Source organism: Phalacrocorax aristotelis, chromosome Z (assembly GCF_949628215.1).
Source record: "Phalacrocorax aristotelis chromosome Z, bGulAri2.1, whole genome shotgun sequence".
NCBI lineage: Eukaryota > Metazoa > Chordata > Aves > Suliformes > Phalacrocoracidae > Phalacrocorax > Phalacrocorax aristotelis.
In genome coordinates this window covers 64,243,385-64,262,989 of record NC_134311.1, presented here as the reverse complement: position 1 = coordinate 64,262,989, position 19,605 = coordinate 64,243,385, and the positions used below count along the sequence as shown (strand labels likewise).

Sequence of the window (19,605 nt, the reverse complement as noted above, 5' to 3'; positions counted from 1 at the left end):
AAGACATGTTTACTTGAGATATTGCTTGGCTGCCTAAAATTTTATTAGACACAGATCGAGGTATTAGAGTTTTATAATGTTTGTTAGAGGCACACTCCTTCTGCAGAAACGGCACCCTTAACAGACAGCAGAAAACCCACATAGAAGCTTAACCCAAAGCCACAGAAACCACGGGACATCAAGTTTCATTTGTTTCCTGTTTACTTTTTTTTCTGTCCCCTCTCAAGGTGATATTGCTACAGATTGCACAAAGCACCTCTGGAAAGAGCGAGGTGCATCAGCACAGCTTTTCATCTGGTCGATGAATTACACCCTTTTAGGAAACAAAGGAACATCCTGTTGCCCAAAACAAGAGCTTGTGGAAGTTCACCATTTCCTATTGGCTATGGTTCAGCAATGGCTTGCATGTCCAAACTATATTGTGGAGAAAATGACAAAGGCAGTGAAAAACATTAGGCACATTCCCAGGTAGGACGTGCCTCTAAAGAACACTTGTTAAAAGAGAAAAGAGATTTTTGCACAGAATGTTCCTTCAGAAGCAGATATTAATTAGCTTTGTGCTTTGTTTCTCCAGTGTGCCGCGAGTGTCTTCACAAGCATCTCATCAAAGAAAAAGCTAGCTACTGCAACTTTATCTCCTAACAGGGAAAACTCACAGAAACCAGAATTTTGGTTAGCGAAATGGATCAAAAGGTGAAGCTGGAGTAAGTAGAAAATACTTGTATGCATGTACATTTTTATATTTTTGATTTTTTATGTATATTTATATATTCTGATTGTAGCAAGTCATAGCTCAGGAGATCAGAGGAAGGCAAGCTGGATGTCAGCAATGCAAGCTTTTTCATACTGGACAAGCAACACAGCTCTTGCAGAGCAATGAGACATAACTTATCTTCATAATCACAGCAAATATGTCGCAACACGAATGCCATTGCACTTCAAAGTTTCTTTTGCCTTTTGATCTGTTTCATTTAAAATGCAAAACCAGAACTAGCTGGGAACCCGTCTGGAATGAAGTTTCTCCCCTGCATTCAGAAATGTGTAAACTATTAGACTGTGTAATCTGGCATCCATTTTGGTCGTTTGTCACAGTAACCAATGTACTGTTCAACGGAGTCCATAGTCTCAAAGTGGGAGAAAGTAATTCACCCATGGCATAATCAACAGCTTGCTAACTTGGATGCTTTTTATATCTTTTTAGCCAGAGGGAACAACTCAATGTCTCCTTGCTTTCTTAATAGGTTTTCATTCTATGTATTTTTAATCTGAATATTTACTTGCTTAAAATTTATCCTTTGACAACAGTATGTCACCAGCATGCTGGTCTGCTGGAATACCGCACTGTGACAGGTCTGTAGCGCATAATGCCAACGCAATCAATGGACAAAGAGATTTAGCAGAGAGAAGACTGGCAAAGTTTGATACTTGCTTTCTATTCAAAGAATTTTAATTTTTTTATTGCTTTAAGAGCAATTCACTTGTAAACTGAAGCAGAACATAGTCTGCATTTACACAGGGATATTTTAGACACAGAAGAGCCCATGTCTATGCTAGCTAGCCCTTCTATTCACTAAAATAAGATGATCACATACAGCCCATATTTAGATATTTAGAGTGGTTCCTGGAGTAACCCAGCCTGTACCTTGTTTGGGAGAGTGTCACCTGGCCAAGGCCAACAGCAGATTGCAAACTTCTCTTAAGAGTTTGGAAACACAGGTGTTTGCATTCCAGCTCCCTGGATGCCATCAGATACTCTTTATCTCACTAGTCCATATACGGTCTGAAGGTTTAATTAAGCAAATGCCACCAGTTCTACTGAATCTGCTGCTAGAAAGTTATTCTTGTTATATACTACTACCCCTATAATACTGAAAAATATTATCAAAACCAGCTGCGTATTCTTAAAGCACAAGACATAATTAGGTATGGGCATCATTTTGCTTATAGAAGTGGCAACTTTTTTAGTGTGCGTTTATTTATATTTAAATCTCTATAAAGCAAACTGTTGGAACTGATTTTCTGAAGTATGTCTTCAGAAAATTTCATCTGCTTTAACATGAATATTTACCAGTACTGCAAAGTTCAAAAAGCATTTACTTGTTTCCACACAGAGCTTACAGACAAACCTGCCAGAAGCAGAACCCCACTCCAGTCAAATGGAACCAATATTTAAAATCCTTGAAACTGCCACTTTCTTCCTATTTACACAGGTTATGTTCATCTGAGGACTAGAACCTGTTTCCCTCAAGCCAGCTTGATTTTAGTTAAGTAGTACCAAGTCTTAACATGCCAACGTTTTTTTCTGTGTACACACACTCATGAATAGATGCCCGTAAAGCAGATAAGCACAGCTGATATGTTTTAATTTGTTGTATATAATAATTTCTCTCAATTACATTTTGGTATCATGAATAACCTAGAAGATGAACATACTTCTCAGAAAGTAAGACAAGAAAATGGAAGACATGGAGAGGGAATCTTAGCTATGTCTGTTTTGATTTAACATTACACTGATTTGCTTTAAGATCACATATCAAAATCACTCTTCTCTAGTGATAGGGAAAATTAGTAGATTAAAAGATTACTGTTTGTGTTTGTAAAAGAGTATTTATATATTATAATTTTCACCATACATTAATACAGATTTCAGTTCAAAATCAGATTACTTAAACTTTATAGTTTTTTTGCAAAGTGCTTTTTACATAAAATGTCTGAAGTAGCTGTGGTTAGTTTTGCACAGCAGACTGCTCACACCCATCTGCTTCGGTGTGTGGAAAGTTTCTTTCATGAGAAATTTGGGTTCTAGCAATAGCATCTCCCCCCATTCACAGTGAATTAAAAGCTCTGCAGATTTGTCAATGAGAGGTCACAGGACTGTGGGTGATGGCAAGCTGGAGAGATCCCTGCTATGACTGGGAGTGGGGGGAGCAGGTCCTGGTTTTTCCTCAACAAAAAAGAGCACTGCTTCAGAAAACAAATCAGAAAAAACTTGCTTTATTTTTGCCACCAAGCATTTGATTTTATTTCCTGCAATTATTAATATACTTCTACTCTACTATATTTATGTAATTCTGCATGCATGTATGCATGTTTGTGTGTCAGTGACTACACAGTCTCAGTTTGTCCTTTAAACATAGCCCTAATTTCCTTTGAGAGCTGTTCAGCAAAACCTGGGAACATGGCTCCAAGAGTAGTTTCCCCTTCCAGGAACAGATACTGGAAAGCAGAAACCTTGATGCTTTCGGGTTTTTTCCCCAAGTGGAGTACATGATATTAGCCACTTGTGAGGCAGCTGATCTAAATGCCACACCTTTAGGAACTACTCTTCTTTCCAAGTATTCATTAAGCAATAGGAATTTCATTAAAAAATAGAGACTTTCTCTTGCCACCAGCCTGCCTAGAGAGAGATTGTCCTTCTAGTGCTCCCAAAATACTTGGTGTGGGGGAACAGCAGGAGAGAAAGACAATTACAAGCTCTCCCCAGGGTTTCATCCCATGGAAGGTATATAACTGACCAGGTACTGTATTTGCTTTCAGACAGTCCTAGAGTCAGTCCTACAGCCTAGTGAAACAGTACCTTCCTGTGGAGTTTTCACTAATTAACAGCTTTTCTCTTACCAGCACAAATGCGTAATGAACAGAGATTGCCTATTCATCCTGTGTTTTCTGACTCATAGCAGAAGCTAAATACTAACTAAGCCACCAAGCTAGGCCTAGCAGCAGTCTTTCTAAAGTCAAAATTTAAGCTCACTTAGCAAACAGAACATTTAACTTGTCTTTATTATCATTACCTTCATGTCCAAACACAGATCCAGACCTACGCACAGGTCACCTGGAATTCATCACAGTACTTGTGGTAGGAATTTTGCCATTATTTGCATCAAGATATGAAAAAAACTGTTAAGTAGATATTTACTCCAAAATAAAGAGATTAATCACAACTCCATGGGTACACTTAGGGCATTTAGGAAAAGGAAAAGACTTCCAGTACAGATGTTGGGATCATCGTGAAAGACATGTGGGGAAGGGGGTTTCTGATAGAAGGAAAAGTCAAAGCCAAGATTTGGAAGTGAATGAAAGAGATTATAATATATATATATTTATTGCAGTATATATTATATATCATTTATATACATATTCCTTTACAATGCAGGATATTGCTTAAAATTACTGAATTGTGAGAATAATGAAGGCAAGAACCTGCCTCTTAATGGAGACAGGAATTAGGAATTGTATGCGGTTCCGTCCAAGCTCAGTCCAAGTATATTAACCTGCCTGTTTAATATACATATCTATTCTGTTGCTCCAGGAGTCACTTTGTCTTAGCGTGATTCTTAATAAAACTTGCGTTCAGTCAGGTAGACTACTTGACGCGTGAATAACTGACTGGTTCATCAAGCTCCAGGGCAGGGGTTAACAGTATCTACTCTCCATGGTGGCCAGCCACAGTGGAGTGCCTCAGGACTTATTCTATCACCTAGCCACTTTAATACCTTTATCAATGACCGGGAGGAGGAGAGAAAGTACACTTTCAGCAAATCTATGAATAACCCTGAGCTTGGGATGCAGTCAATACACTTAAAAGCAGGACTGACACTCAGAAGGTTTTCAACATTTCTGAAAGATCTGGTCTGAATATCTTGTGGAAAATAGCTACATTTATGCTGTTTCTATTTCTTTTTTCTAAAGAAGCAGATTACAGTGCCATAACATAAAACGGAACGTTGAACATTCAGTTATTTCTTATATTTAATAGATTTTTTTAAAAATATAAAAAATGACTAGTGTCAAAACTAAAAATAATAAAAGGTGTCTTTGAAATTTATCAATTTTTCAATAAATAGAGAAATTCCTCTGAATAAATCTGTTGCTTCTTACCTTGAAGAAAGCTTTTTCAAATAATGAACAAAGGTCAAAGATTCTTGAGCACATTAAATCCTTCCCGTTTATTTCATTCCAGTTAGGTCTATAGAATAATAGAATCATAGAATAGCTAAGGTTGGAAGGCACCTTTGAAGGTCATCTAGTCCAACACCTCTCCAATGAGCAGGGACATCTTCAATCTACATAGCAGCATCCTTAAGAAGCAAGACCAGATTATCTGGTTTATGGGTGATTGCAGGTGGTATCAATATTCTTTTTTTAAAAAAGCCTGCCATGTTTTGTTTTCACACATAGAAATATTCTTCCATTAAGAGTGACCATTGCACTTATTTACATGCCTTATATTAAACATGAATTAAGTCACTGCTACATTTTGTGTTTATGCTTTGTATTTAAAGAAGGGAAACTTGCTTTAAGAAAATGCTAGAAAGCCAGCATTCAATAGAAGAAAAATGATGAATGGAAGGAAAACCTGGAATCTTTAAGTCTTCATTTCCAATATCCTTTTTCTTCTGATCTATAGAGGAATGTGCTTGAACAGTATCTATAAATTAAGGTCTCCATTAAACTGGACATTTAGCCAATGCATTTACAGATAAGTAGCTGCACACAAATGTTTAGCTTCCTTTACACTAGTTTCCTAATGGTGTTCTGTGTGTGTATATATATATATATGAAGATGCAGTCTTGGCTTTAAAGAGCAAGGCAATTTAACAAAGTATGAGAGGAATTGGCAGCAAACTAGAAAGACAGACAATTGATGGGACATTACCTTTTCATTAGTTTTTGTGTGTTGAACAATTTACTTTACTGTACTTTTTAGGGTGAGAAGTTCCTGAGTGAAAAAGGGAAATTTAGAAGGATTCCCTACCCCATCCCCATAGCTGTATTTAGAAAAGGGCTTGAGAAGGTACATTTGTAAAATATAACAGTAGAGGGGAAAACACATAGAAATGAAATTACCAGCTACTAGCAGACATGACATGAATGGAAATCTGAGTCTATTTTATATATCTGAATTATGATTAATTTTTTTTCCACAGTTGATGTTAACTGTATGAAACAATGGAAATTTGCTTGGCAAATTGCTGAGGTAGGTTCCCCTGTCCCTGATAGGCAAAGCAGAGCAACTGTCTTATGTCTGTGTTACTGTCTATAATCCATGGCCAACCAGAAGATACTGAAAAGTAAGCGTTGTCTTTCACAGAAAATATAAAGATATCAAAATGTGCATTCTACATCTGACCCAAAACATTTTGACAATTGTTGTAGAAAGTCGCAAGACAAAGACAGTGAACTCATCTGTTTAAGCAGGTTTGGGAAGCGGTTCTGGCCATCTATAGCTTTACATTTTACCATTTTCATCCAGTGTTCACGCAGGGATACTAGATTTTTCTCCCATCTGGTTGAATATCCATCCAGAATCACACAGCTGTCTTTATAAATAATTGCATGAGAACAGACTTCTCCACTAATAACAATTATTGAGGTGATAAGAGGTTAATAACAAATGTGGATTGTATACTTCCATCAATACACATGGTGGAACTCACACTGAAGTAATCTATCAAATTTGGTTTCATTCTGTTCTTCAAACTAGAGAATAAATAGAGAACATATTGTAATTATTTACAGGGGAAGTCTTTTCTGTAGATAAGATAATTTTAATTGAGATACTCATTATTATAATGACAATTAACCTTGATTTTCCCTCCTTTATTATTATTTAAACTGAACACAAAATAACTTTGATGCAGATGTAGAACTGTAAAAAATTTAATGAGGTAAATTGCTTACGGAGCTCTAGTTTAATTAGTTCAGTCATTTTCTGTCAGTTCTAATTACATAACTAAATTCTCTACATTTGGCAAATATCACAGTATGAAATTTTCTTTCATGGCAATTAACTCAATATTCAATGACCTTATTTATGTACACTTGTGACTTAATTTATGTTTTGTAAACAGTTATTTTGACTCTTATTTCTCTGTATAAGCTGCATCAGTTTCACTTTCTTTTATCAATTCAAGATGCATTTTCAGCAATTCACTTCAAATGTACATGTGTTATGTAATTAGTTAGCAAAGTAGCTGAGAATTTGCATTTCCATTTCTTTTGCACAAGACTTCTAGAAAACTGACATCATAGCACCTTTTCTATCATGAGAGTTGTTTCTCTTCATCTGCTTTCACACTGGATTCAATTAAGAGCATTCAGCATTCTGGCAGAAGAAGGTGGGATACCCAAAGCACTGCCTCCAGCTGTTTCCTTTGGGACAATAACCCCCTTTCAGTTTGCCATTGCTTAAATGAATATCCTCTCTATCACCGTACCTACCACGACCATGTCTCAGTTTTATCTAGTCAGTGAAACTGTGAAATACCATTATCCTCCACCTAGGTAAAAAAACATGGAAACATGTCAGTACAAAATTTCTTCTGCAGGGAGGAACAATAGGATGATCTCAGTCATCGCATTCTTCTTGTATTTTGTGGGTGCTTATGTACATTCATATTCTATTTACTATGATCTGTTGACAATTCTTGCATCCTAACTATTTTTTACAATATTCTGCTTATTTCAATATAAATGTTTCAATAAAAAAATTAGATTTAATGTAATTACCCTAATTGATCATTAAGTAAGTACAATTTGGTTAATCCTCAGAAGAACTGTAATCACTGTCACAGGTGTTCAAATGGCAAGCCAGTCACCTATCCCTCCATCAGTGGGAAACAGACCCTTTTTAACTCTTCTTCAGTAACTTGGTCAGTCAAGCCCAAAAAAGTTTATAATGAGCATAATGTTCCACAGTTGTTGAAACCAGGGATGACTAGCCAGCCTTCCAGGAGGTAAAATTGTGTTGTGAATTCTGTGAAGTAAGTTTATTTGTGCAACTGGGATACCACCTGGTATCTGATGAAATTGAGTACTGATGCTACATATTTCTTGGCTGGAGAAAGGAGGTCTGTGGTAGTTTTAGCTGAGCACAGTGCTGTAAAACCTGGGCGTTAAGCAGTCCTGAAAAATCTTGCTGGTGATAAAAGTAGGCAAAAGTTTTACCTTCCTGACTGGTTGAGGAAAGAAATGTCCTTCACTAAACTCCATCTAGCCTATTAGGCTAATATAGGCTAATCATGTAGGTTAGGAAGCATCGATTTTTGTATACTCTCAGCAAGCTACCTCTTTCAATAGTTTGCTAGGTGTTATAGCATCTTATTCTACAAGATTTGAAGTTGCAGCCCCTTATACAGGGTATTTAAGTTCATTGGATGTGAAAAATCATAAGCAGTAATGGCAAGATCCACCTGTAGAAAGAATTTCCTGTAGGACATTCAACAAACCTCTGGACAGATGCAGACAGCAGAAAACTGACTCAGATACTGCTATATTCTTTAATTCACCCTCAGATGTTTAATGGTGGATATTCGCTTTCAATATATACTTACCTCCACTATGACACAGGGCAGTTCCCCAAAATCTACAGTAACCTCATTCTTACCAAGTTTTACTCAGATATCGAAAAACAGCACTGTCCTGTGTTTTTATGGAATCCATCAGCAAGGTGTGATTTACAGTATTGAAAACAACTGACAAGTCTAAGAATTATAGAATGGGCTTTGAATCTTCATCTACCAACAGGAAGAAATTAACCAAATTTATCAGCTTGATCTCTGTCTGTTTCATATTCTGGTTGAAGAAGAATGCAGGCAAAAACAGGGAGACAACAGGTAGCACCCAGAAAGCAAATTATTTTATCACTGGAAACTTTACCTATAAATGCTAGAATAGTGAAAGCTGATCAACATCTAAAAGATTTCCAGCATCCTCTGGTGGCTTCTCTGTTTCCCTAAAAACAATAGGGAGATTAGCACTTGTAAAAGAGAGGTTGCAATCTTCCCATGCAAGGCACTCACTATTTTTTTAGTGACCTTGACTTGCCATGAGGGCAGCAGTAGAATGGACATATACTATGTGAGAGAATTGAAGGAGTACCTCCATCTTCAATTATCTTGGGGAAAAGTGGGTTAGTGGGGAGATTGTTTCATGCCAAACAGAGAACACACAGGAATTAAATAAAACAAATGTAGTTTCTAAAAAACAGACTAATGTAGGTTATTCAGAAACTACTTCATTTTCAGTTGTGCCCTGGCATTCATCACCTGCCATTATACCAGAAAGAGTGTGATAAAATATTTTTCTGTTACATTGGAAGAATCTTTCTAGAAGCGGGTCCATTAAGTGCTTGTATAATTCTGAAAGTGAACAACAGCGGGCAAAAACTAAGAAGTATGGAAAAATACTCACAGGAGTCAAACAAAACAATCCAAGGAATGTTTTCTCTATGATTTAACTCATAAACTGAATAGTGTGTGTTATATTTAGTGAGATATTAACTAATACAATCATGAAACTTATTCTTCCTAAGAAAATGCCATCTTTCTGATTTTTATGTTGAGCGATTGAGAAATATTAGTATAAGTCAATTAGCTGTCTGATTAACAATAATTATAGAAAAGAATGTATATATAAGTTCCTTATCTTAAAGTGACTATTATAATTTTTTCTATTGAAGTATTTTTTTGTCTACACCATGTCTAAGAATTTTAAAGTCTCAAAAATCATGATGCTCTAGTCCTGCTTTTCAAACTTCTGCAGTATGATTGTGACAACAGAAACTGCAGATTGGCCCCAGGACCCTGGCTTCTAGTGACCATTTTATTTTAGCTTGATAGATCAGTTTGTTTTTTTTTTTTTATTTTTAATTACCGTTTTCCTGTGTTTTCTGACAGTAGTACTCAGAATCAGTATTTGAATCACACACTCTAAATCTTTAGTTTTAGAGAATTACCTGACACAGCCACTTAGTTTTTTAAAAATCAACAAAAATATCCAAACAAAGAAGAAAAGATTTTTTTCATTTTTCACTGTACTGTAAATAAGAAGAGCTGTTTTTCCCTAAATGAACCTTACATTAGCATGAGTTGAAATTACATAAGTTTATCAAGAAAAGAATTGACTTCTATAATACTGTGGCAAATCTTTGAACTAAAAGGACCATTACAATATGAGTCATTTCACAAAATTTATACCTCCTTGATATAGATAAATAGAACTGTTAAATCGAGAACATTTGTTGACATGAAATTGTGTTATGGGTAACATACCACCCATTTCATTTCTCTGTGTGTAAACTATGGATGAATTTGTTTTCTAGTTACTAACATTAACTTCTCTATTAATTAACTGCTTGTGAACCTTACCCATATAAGAAAACTAATACCTCCTTGCTGAATTACAAACAATTTTTTAAAACTGAGTCCTCATTTAAAAAAAGGTATATTTAAAGCCTATAGAAATCTAGACATCCTTGTTGAGGATATTGTCAGTACCTCAAAAATGTGTCAGAAATCATTGATATTTTTGCTTCATTAAGCACAGTTACCTTTTAATTTGAATGTCTTTTTAGAATATAGGAGATTAGCTGCAGATAGATTTCCGGTATAATAGCAAAACTGACCTAGAATAATCAAACCCTAAAATAGTCTTATTCTGCAATTATAATGCATGTCTTTGGCTTTTCAGAAACAATGTTCTCTCTTTTTTCTAGATAAAACAAATAGAACTGACAATCCTTCAATTATTTTTTCATACAAGTGTGATATTTCTTTTGAGCCTTACAAACAAGTACAGTATATTTGAACTGAACTTTTGATCTAATTGTTCCTATACAACTTGTATTTAACATCTTTGATCTCCGAGTTAGTGATCTAATCTGCTGTGTAACTCAGCTTTTATTGATCTGTTCTCATGCTGAGCAAATCAAGTCTCACTTTTATGGGAGAGATTGAAAAAGATAGTAAAACTGCCTCTGAGACAGCAGTTTAAATCTGTGCAATAACAGTGGAGGCAAGAGATAAGACTTTTATTACACTGTCAAACTTCACATGAACTCAAAGTGTCATTAAATAGGTATGTGTCATTTGCCACATGTATTTATTTTACTAGATAAGTTGGTAACCACCCATTTAGATGTACTGCAGTACCACATTTACTTTGCCACATCTTTGCCACAGAATCTATTCCTGATACTCAAAATACATTTGAAATATCTTTCTTGTGGTACTTTACATACATTTCAGGTTTTCTGTTCTCATGCATTTTTCGAAAAGAATTTTTTGAACCTCTTTCACTTGACTGAATTCCAAAAGCAATTTTCAGTAGTTATACAAGTGGGACCATTTTTAATATGCTAGTCTGTCATGATAAAAGAAGATTAATTTTCATATATCCAGAGCTTTTCAATCACGCTCTGTAACATGTGAGTTCTGTAATGCCTAGTGTTATTACATTACTAAGCATGAAGGAAAATAAAAGCAGTGAAAGTGCTGTATCTCAGCTTGATGTTATTGAGCGTAGTTTTACTTTAGAGGGTTTCCTATTGTGGTATTTTTCCCATTGTTCCCTGAGAAGAAAGACCTGATGAGCACACTGAATGTATAAGGTATGTGCAATGGGTGACACTTTCACTCCCATATACAGAACGGTGGTAAAGCAGAAAATGCTTGAAAATAGATTGCCTGATTCTTTTTTTTTAACTTTAATATCCTGGAGTCAGTCTAAGATTGCCGATTGCACTTGATGACTTCCATGTCTATCAATTACATGATTCTGGTGAACACTCTATCGACCTATCTGAAAATCAAGCATTTTATGATATTGGACTCATGAAATGCTGAATGCCTTTATGTAGATTGTAAAGAAAAGTTACTCTCTGTTTACATTGCCTCTAAGTTCTATTGTAGGCGTGTGTAGATACTGCACCAGAGCAGGGTGGGGAGGGAATGCGGGCAGAATAATCTAGAATTTATAATACTTTTCTGTATTGAAATAAATGGGGAAGGGGGAGAGCCATGATGAGTCTTTACTGTTGATTATAGTGAAGTCATATGAATGAAATATGCGTTCCTATCTATTGTCATCTGTTAGTAGGTTCATCTTTGAGACAGCGGAAGGACTGGTATTTGCAAATGAGAATACGAAAAATGGAAGAATACAGCTAGCTCTAGAATAAACTATTCAAATCTAAATTAAACATTATAAACCTTATGAAAACAATTTTATTTCCTTCTAATTTAATATCTAGTGTAGAAAGAATTTATAAGACAACATTGGTTATATGATGTGTCACTTTTCAATTCAGAGCTGAAAGGTGTGGGGGTACTTTTCAAGCGCTGATTCCTCTCCCTTCTCACTGCCAAACTCAGACAGTGCTTTCAACTTTTGTTAGGTTATTATATGGGAACAATTAAGAATTACCCATGATAAACACCATTAATCTAGATGTATAGTCTCAAAATACCCAGATTTAAAACTTTAGTTTCTGGCTGAGCTACCAAGACTTCCTGTCTTTAGTAAATGCATTTAACATTCATGTATCAGGACATAATATATTCCTTTTTATCTTTCTATTTTATTTAGGTAGTACTGGGATGAAGATCAGACCCACAGCACAAGTGGAATAAGAATGTCTGGATTGTGAGTGGGGGGGAGGCAGGTATGATGGTTAACCAAGAGGGAAAGAGAAAAATTAATTATATAGGCTAGACAAGGCTCGGCATCAGTGGTTCAGACTTACAGGATGGAAAGAAATCCAAGATTTCTAGCTCTGCATTATGCTGCTGTCAAGAAAGATCTCTGGAACCCATTGAGAAAATTTGCTCCTTCATCCACCTACAGTGATTGGGCCACTTAAAGGTTGTTAGTTATTTCCTTAATCTGAGAGATTTAAGTCTGCCTATAGTGTGGATTGGATACAGTTTTGATGAGAGGGTATTGGAGGGGTTTTAATCTCCTTTCCCCCTTCCCATCAGCATCAATCAATGAAATGAATACTCCCCATTCCTGCAACATGGTCACATCCGGACAGACCTATCCAGTCAAATGACATCCATAATTGGCCCAGTGGATCTGAGTTTTCCTGCCTTGCTTATGAAGCACAGGGCTGTGCAATCCATCTGTTTAGGTGTTTGGCTTGCTTTTTAAGAGTGTGTGAAATTACACACAGAAAATATTAAAAGGAAACTAAGTTAGTAAAATTCAATGCTCATTGTTGTTACTACTACTGTTGTTTTAACTGACTCAGTATCAGCTTGAACACAGCTAATCAAATGGCCAAATGTTAAGGAAAAACAGCAGGATAATTACACAAGAATATTGACAGTCAATGGAGTTAACAGATTTGAATATGTTTTAACAAAACTAGGAATCTATAACATGATTTTTCTTGTGTCAACAGAGCATTAGAAAACACAGAACGAAGGTACTAGTGCAAAAAAGCTGACCAAGCCCTGAAATCAAGTTGTGCATTCACTGTCAGGAAGGCAGCCTGCCAAAGGGGTATCATCTTGATTTCTCAGCAAACAAGTTTGAAAAGCTCCTGATGGCATCAGCCTTTTGGCTGCCAAATCACACACTGCTTTGTTAAATTCAAGAGCAGCCTCCCTCACCCACTTCTTTCTCAAAAGAAAGAAACTATGTTGTAATTTTATTCTTTTGGCTTGAATACCTGAAAATGTTAAATGGGGAATGTTAGGTATTGGGGAAGTGTTGCTTGATTGTTTTCTTTTTTGATTAAACTTGAACAAGAATCAAAACTTGAGGAAAAACAGTATTTTTAGGGTTAAACAGGACAGCATGGGATCAAGTCAGTTGTTTTTAGGGCAGAGAGAGAACGATCTGACTTCCATCATTAATAAAACTTTGTTTCATTCATGGTGAAAAAGATGTCTCTGCGTGGTACCTCTGAGAAGGAATCCTTACATGCAGCCTCATCTGCACTTCAGCTATTCAAAACTTCCCTGCAAATAGAGTTTAGGAAACCCAGCAGTGAAGTGAGGCATGGCAGTCAATATTAGGGGACTCATCCATCTCTCCACTGGAGGTGTTGGAATAAGAACACAGAAGCCTTCAGCAGTGTTGAGCCACATGGGACTGACACAGGATATCTTCGGTATCGCTGATTCCCAACCTGTGGGTCATGACCTCACAGTGGATAGTGAGGCTATTTTCTGGGGAACGCGAAAGTTTCTTTCAGAAACTGAGCATCTATTTAAATCTGTTTATAGACTTTCTGACTGAGAAGATAAGCTCCAGGAACTGTTTCCCTGACTAATGAATGTTCTTCCTTTTGCTCCCACTCTGGCCAACAGAGCAGACCTGTGAGGGGTACTCTGTCAGTAAAATCAAATATTCTGTGTAACTAGGGCTTCCCTTCAAAATGCCAAAAGCTTCTCCCAGTCCTCTGCTGACCTGCCAATGTGGGAGGATCATGACATGTCCAGGCATACCAGCACACTTGCTTTAGACATGGGTTAACGAGTGCCATCTTACAGTAAAACATTCTATATCTGCCTCTCTTAGGGGAAGAAATGCCACCTGACAGTGAGAGCACTGCATCACCAGCTCCGCAAAGTGACCACATTTCACTTTCCTTGTTTCTTCCCCCAAACCCCCTCACTTTGTAAGTTTTATTTTCTATGTGGAAAGATAAACTCTTTGAGATGGACAAAGCCTCAAACTATAAATAGTACTGGAAGCAATAGGATCTGCATCACTGGGGGACTACATTAATAATAATAAAAAAGCATTCTTCCACTTCTTGACTTCTACAGAGCTTGTCATCCTCAGAGATTTTGATGGGCAAAAAATCAAGACTGAGTGGAATAATGTTGGATGATGTGAGAATAGTCTGCTGTATTTTGCTGTATTGTACTTGGAATCTAAGCATTAAAAGTTTCAAAAATTGAATTTTAGAAGTCTCACTTTGCATATGTTTTGGATTTTCTTTTTCTACAATAATCATGCTAATTTAAATGTAAATAATATAAATAGTAAGTGACTGAGTTTCTCTTGTAATTGTATTTTATTATTTCATACCGGATAGTGAAGCTTGTTTTAAAGCAAGGCATTTTTTTATCTTTTAAACAGTAAAATTTCTATAACATACACTTTCACTAATTTCTTAGATTGATGTATCATCCAACGATTGTTAAAAATTTCAGAAATATTACTTTAATAGCTTCACATTCATTTAAGTATTCTGTGGAAATGCAACTGAATAGTGTTGGTGATCTCAGTTCAGTTTCTAGTAAATGTCCACATCACAAAACCACTACACTTAATTTTGCATGATTGATAGTCTCTGCTTAACTGAGACCTAGAGCTGAGACAGCCCGGGGACTTTATTACCTCCCATCCTAGTAAGGGTGGTCCAACCAGGTCAAAGTCGAGGTCAATAGTAGGACAGAAAAGGCACTAATTTTGCTTTGAAACACACTGCTCTTCATGAAACAAAGAACTTCACTTTCCAGCACTGTTTCATGACCAGAGATAATCTGCCTAGGAATGAAAATTTTTCCAATAAATATTATTTTCTTCACATTCTGCTTTTAATAATTGCAATATTTTAAAAATGCTTTCACTATTAAATGATCACTGATTCTGTTTGGAAGGCATATTTGATACTTAATTCTGAATTCTCTTACTTGATATGATCCACTGAGAATGCTTTTGTGCCTTTCTTTTCTCAGCTATTAAAAAAACGAAATGCCCTTGACATTTATTTAAATTTTCCTCGGAGATACTGGAAGTATTCTCAGCTTACTTGAAGAAACAGATACCAGATACCTGCATAAAGTGTCTGAAGTCTCACTGTAGTTGAGAAAAGTTGTCATAACCTTAAAATATATTTGTATCTACTACTTATCTGCTTAGTATTGCACTTATGATCAGTTCTGCATATAACACAAAAGTCCATTACCAACAAGTTTTAAGCCAAAGGACCATTAACAGTAAGATTGGATCACCCTGAGAAAGCCAGAAGGAGGGTAATTCAGGGAGTTGGGTTTCATTGTGTATTTTGTTTTCTATTGCAAGACATTTCTTTCAGGTTAGAGCCAAAGCGTAGGATGCAACGACATAACTGAGAGCTGAATCACAACTGGAATAACTCATGAGAGTTAGGTCCCAAAAACAGTGAATGTAAACCTATAAGAAGAATTAAATTTGTACTTATGTTGTACTCAGGATAGATGGGTGCCAGCTAACCAGGAATTCAGATTTTTCTTTTCTCCATGTTGGGAAGTCTATACTTAAAATTAGGACTACTCTGTACCTCTGGGGTTTTGACACTCCCTACCTTTTAGAATGTATTTAACTGCAGTATGTGTCTGAATTTTGCAGTGAATGAATTTCACGGCAACATTTTTAAAATAAATAATAGCTGTTTTTACCTTTTGAATTAGAAAATCTGTGTGAGGCTGTACTGAACTGAGCTTCTGTACCTGCAGCACCAGCTTCTGCTTACTAGCCCTGTGGGCTGTAGGGAGGTTTCTCAAGGGAAGAATAAAAAATGCTGGGTTTTAATTTTTCTTAAACTTAAGTAATAGAGATTCAGGTGCAATGCTTCCATTGATGAGAAGGTGCAACAAAGAAAAATTCCAATTTCAATCCTGAGAATCTAAATTCTATGAGGAGTTCAGATTTTAGATTTAGCCCTTCATAAATAAAGATTTTTGAAAATATTGGAATACAAGTCTTATTGGGTGTACTCAAATGGAGGGAACATTTGTATCTGGTACTTTGGTATTTCCTCATTTCTAGTGTATGGTTTTTTTAGGATGCTCATGCACTTTTTAATGACCATGTCTTACTATAGAATTTTTAAATTAAAGAGTCACAGTTCCCTTTTTTAATAGTTTATGCTGGAAAACTGATGAACTTACAGATGATTCAGCTAGCAGGGAGATCATCCAATTCAGTTTTAAGATATTAAATGTATCATGATTTCTGTCATTGGATCATATCCCTAAAATACAAGAACAAAACTTTTAAACTAAAAGAGATCATGAAAGTTGGCTCTCTGAAAGGTATTAAACTGCAGTTTTTCTCTTTCCTTTTCCTCACCACCTTCAAACCAATAACTCTTTTTTCTGATTGTGATTGAGTATGTAGTCTAGCTCAGCTGAAAATGAAAAAAATATAAGTGGACTGAAACAGAATAAATAATCTTTTGAACTTGAAGGAAAACACCTTTTGGATGAGGTGTAATTAATAAGGGAATACAGACACTCAACATACAAAAGCAAGCACGTTTTTATTGGATTTATTTGCTACTGCTTCAAAATCTCTATGCAACTAGAAGTCTTACAGAAGGATTAACATTGCACTGTTGATGAAAGATCAAGAAGACAATACTGAATCACCTTGCTTTGTAAAAGTAAGGATTGAGTATCTGAAGACTTCTGGAAACAAAGCATGTACTGCAATGAATTGGAACCATATGGGGGAGGGAAATACCCAAGTCTAAGAAGTAAATATTAGTTGATGTTATAATGAAGATCAAAAGCTCTTATACATAATCTCCCACAAAAAAAAAGATGGAGAAAGCTCAGTTGGAAACTTCGTTAACATTCTGCAATTCCTTTCACACTTCTGAAGCTAATTCCTAGTACAGAAGAGAGACAGAGTTGTATGACTTAGATATCAGGTACTTTATGTATATATATCACAGAAAAATAACCCGATTCATCTTTGTATTCCATTAGCTTTACAGTAGTGTAACTTTGACAGCAATAGAATATCATTGTAACACAGGAATTAGTGCTGCAATGAATCAAAGCCACAGTATGGTTTTTTTTTTTATTTTTCCCCTTGTGAGTTTTATATATATATATAATCTTCCTAGTACGTCTGGTGGTGATTCTTATGAATGAATCCAAACTGTAACAAAGCTTCAGCAGACTGCCTTATTCTCCAATGTTTTCTTCCATCTTCTTGATTTTCTCCAGTTGTGTCTGGTTTTTGTGGAAAGCAAGACAGCAGGAATGATACTGGAACAACAGTGATATTCTCATCTTTTTCAAAATTTGATCTCATTGACCTGTCACATTTGGCATGTATTTTCAAAAACACATAGCACTTCATAAAGTCCTGCAGTTTTGTCTTCAGCAGCAGCTAAAAGAAAGAGATAAAAAAAGAATTTATATTTGGTTCATTCATCCCTGCTTCTATAACAGAGCAGCTAATAATTCAAAGACATATGTGCTTACTTGCCTTTGTATATACCAAGGTCTGGAATTATTTTCAAAATGTTAAAGTAAATATACAGGTGAATATTTCAAGATTGCATCCTAAATACGCACAATTAATTAATTTTATTTTAGAGTGCAATCTATTGTTTCTTCTAAATGTTTTTTGAACCTCATAAGTAATTTATTGGATAGGAGACTTTTTCTTGTGTGCCTCTGATACCTTCTCAGGTCGGTCAATTTTTTTTTTTTTCTTTAAAGTAGTAATGTATTTTATCTTATTCTATAACTTAATTCTGGTGTTTTGGGGGGCATTTCCTTTGGGAGAATGCATGCAGGTATTCAACTTGAAAGGAAGATTCTTACAGACTGACTTTAAAAATGCATGAAATTTGGCTGAAATAATTTCCTTTCCTGCATTAAAGCATCCAGGAAAACAGAATTAATTTAAAGCTGGTCTAATACTACCTGGTCATTTTGCTATTTTTCATGGTTCTAATTTAATTTTTTAGGATTTATAACATGAAAATAATTGTTGGTATATATTTAAACAAAATAGGGTGGGTTAATCATCTTTAAGAGGATTTACACAATAAATTATTTTCTAATGATGTGAATTTTTCAGAAGAGTAATGCTCATGATCCTTGATTTAAAAGTTTGTTGTTTTGTTTGAAATTTGATGATTTAATATTAAAATTATTTGCAAAATTGACAGCATACTGCTCAATTACCCTGCAATAATAGAAAGATAGTATTTTAAGCCTTTCACTATTATTAGTTTTGATTATAGGCTTTTGATTTTTTTTTTAAGGCACACTGTTGGATTCTTAAAAGAATCAGAAAAACTAATTTTGTCTTCAAAAAGAACAAACTTTCATTGAGCAACACTGAAACTGAGCAGCAATTCCAGTATCATAGCTAATGTGATTCAGCCAGCCTTATGTTTTGTGATTAATTAGTGATTTTTTAACTCTTTTTTTTTAGTTTGATTTTATTTTTAACAAGACTGCAAACAAAAAATTTCAGGATGAATTTAATTAACCATTTTTTTGGTTGGAGATGCCCTTTGCCTAACCAAGGAAACCAGCCTGGCCTTCAACCACTACTGTATTCTGCATTACTGTAGAGCTACAAAGCTACACATTTGATTTATCTAGAGGCAACACATACCAGCACAGACAAAACTGAGTCTTGGAAAGTCACACTTACGGCATACCCATTTTTTTTCCAGTCTTGGAAGTAGATTCTTATTCTTACCAGCCCCCCACATATCTTTGGATCTCACCACACTGTAACAGAATGGCCAGCAGTCTCTGTACATGCACTAGCGTTTGTTTTACACCAGCTACAATCAGCAAAACCTCTGAGGAGCCTGAGGTCTCCTCCTGCTGGGCTGCTCTTCTCCTTCTTCTGTCCTTCAGTCCGTGACATTTCTATTAGATATTAACTCTGTAATTCACACATCCTTCTCAGTGCAGTCCTGCTATCTTCCGTGGAGAATGTGCAATATATAGATAACAAGAAGAAGGAAGAAGAAAGGAAACTTGAGGAATGGCTAGTTTTAGGCTCCTTTGGAGTTAATATGTTGGGAATGTGAATTTTTGAGAGAGTTCCTGTTGCACCCCAGGC

The 19,605-nt window shown here is 35.7% G+C and overlaps 1 long non-coding RNA gene across 1 annotated transcript; it reads left to right on the top strand.

Annotated features, from left to right (window-relative positions):
- Positions 1-572: 572 nt before the first annotated feature.
- LOC142050578 (uncharacterized) lies at positions 573-14,692 on the top strand. The gene is made up of 4 exons (XR_012658071.1): positions 573-704; positions 5,928-5,977; positions 12,367-12,442; positions 13,671-14,692. It is a non-coding gene; the product is annotated as an uncharacterized LOC142050578 (long non-coding RNA).
- Positions 14,693-19,605: the final 4,913 nt, after the last annotated feature.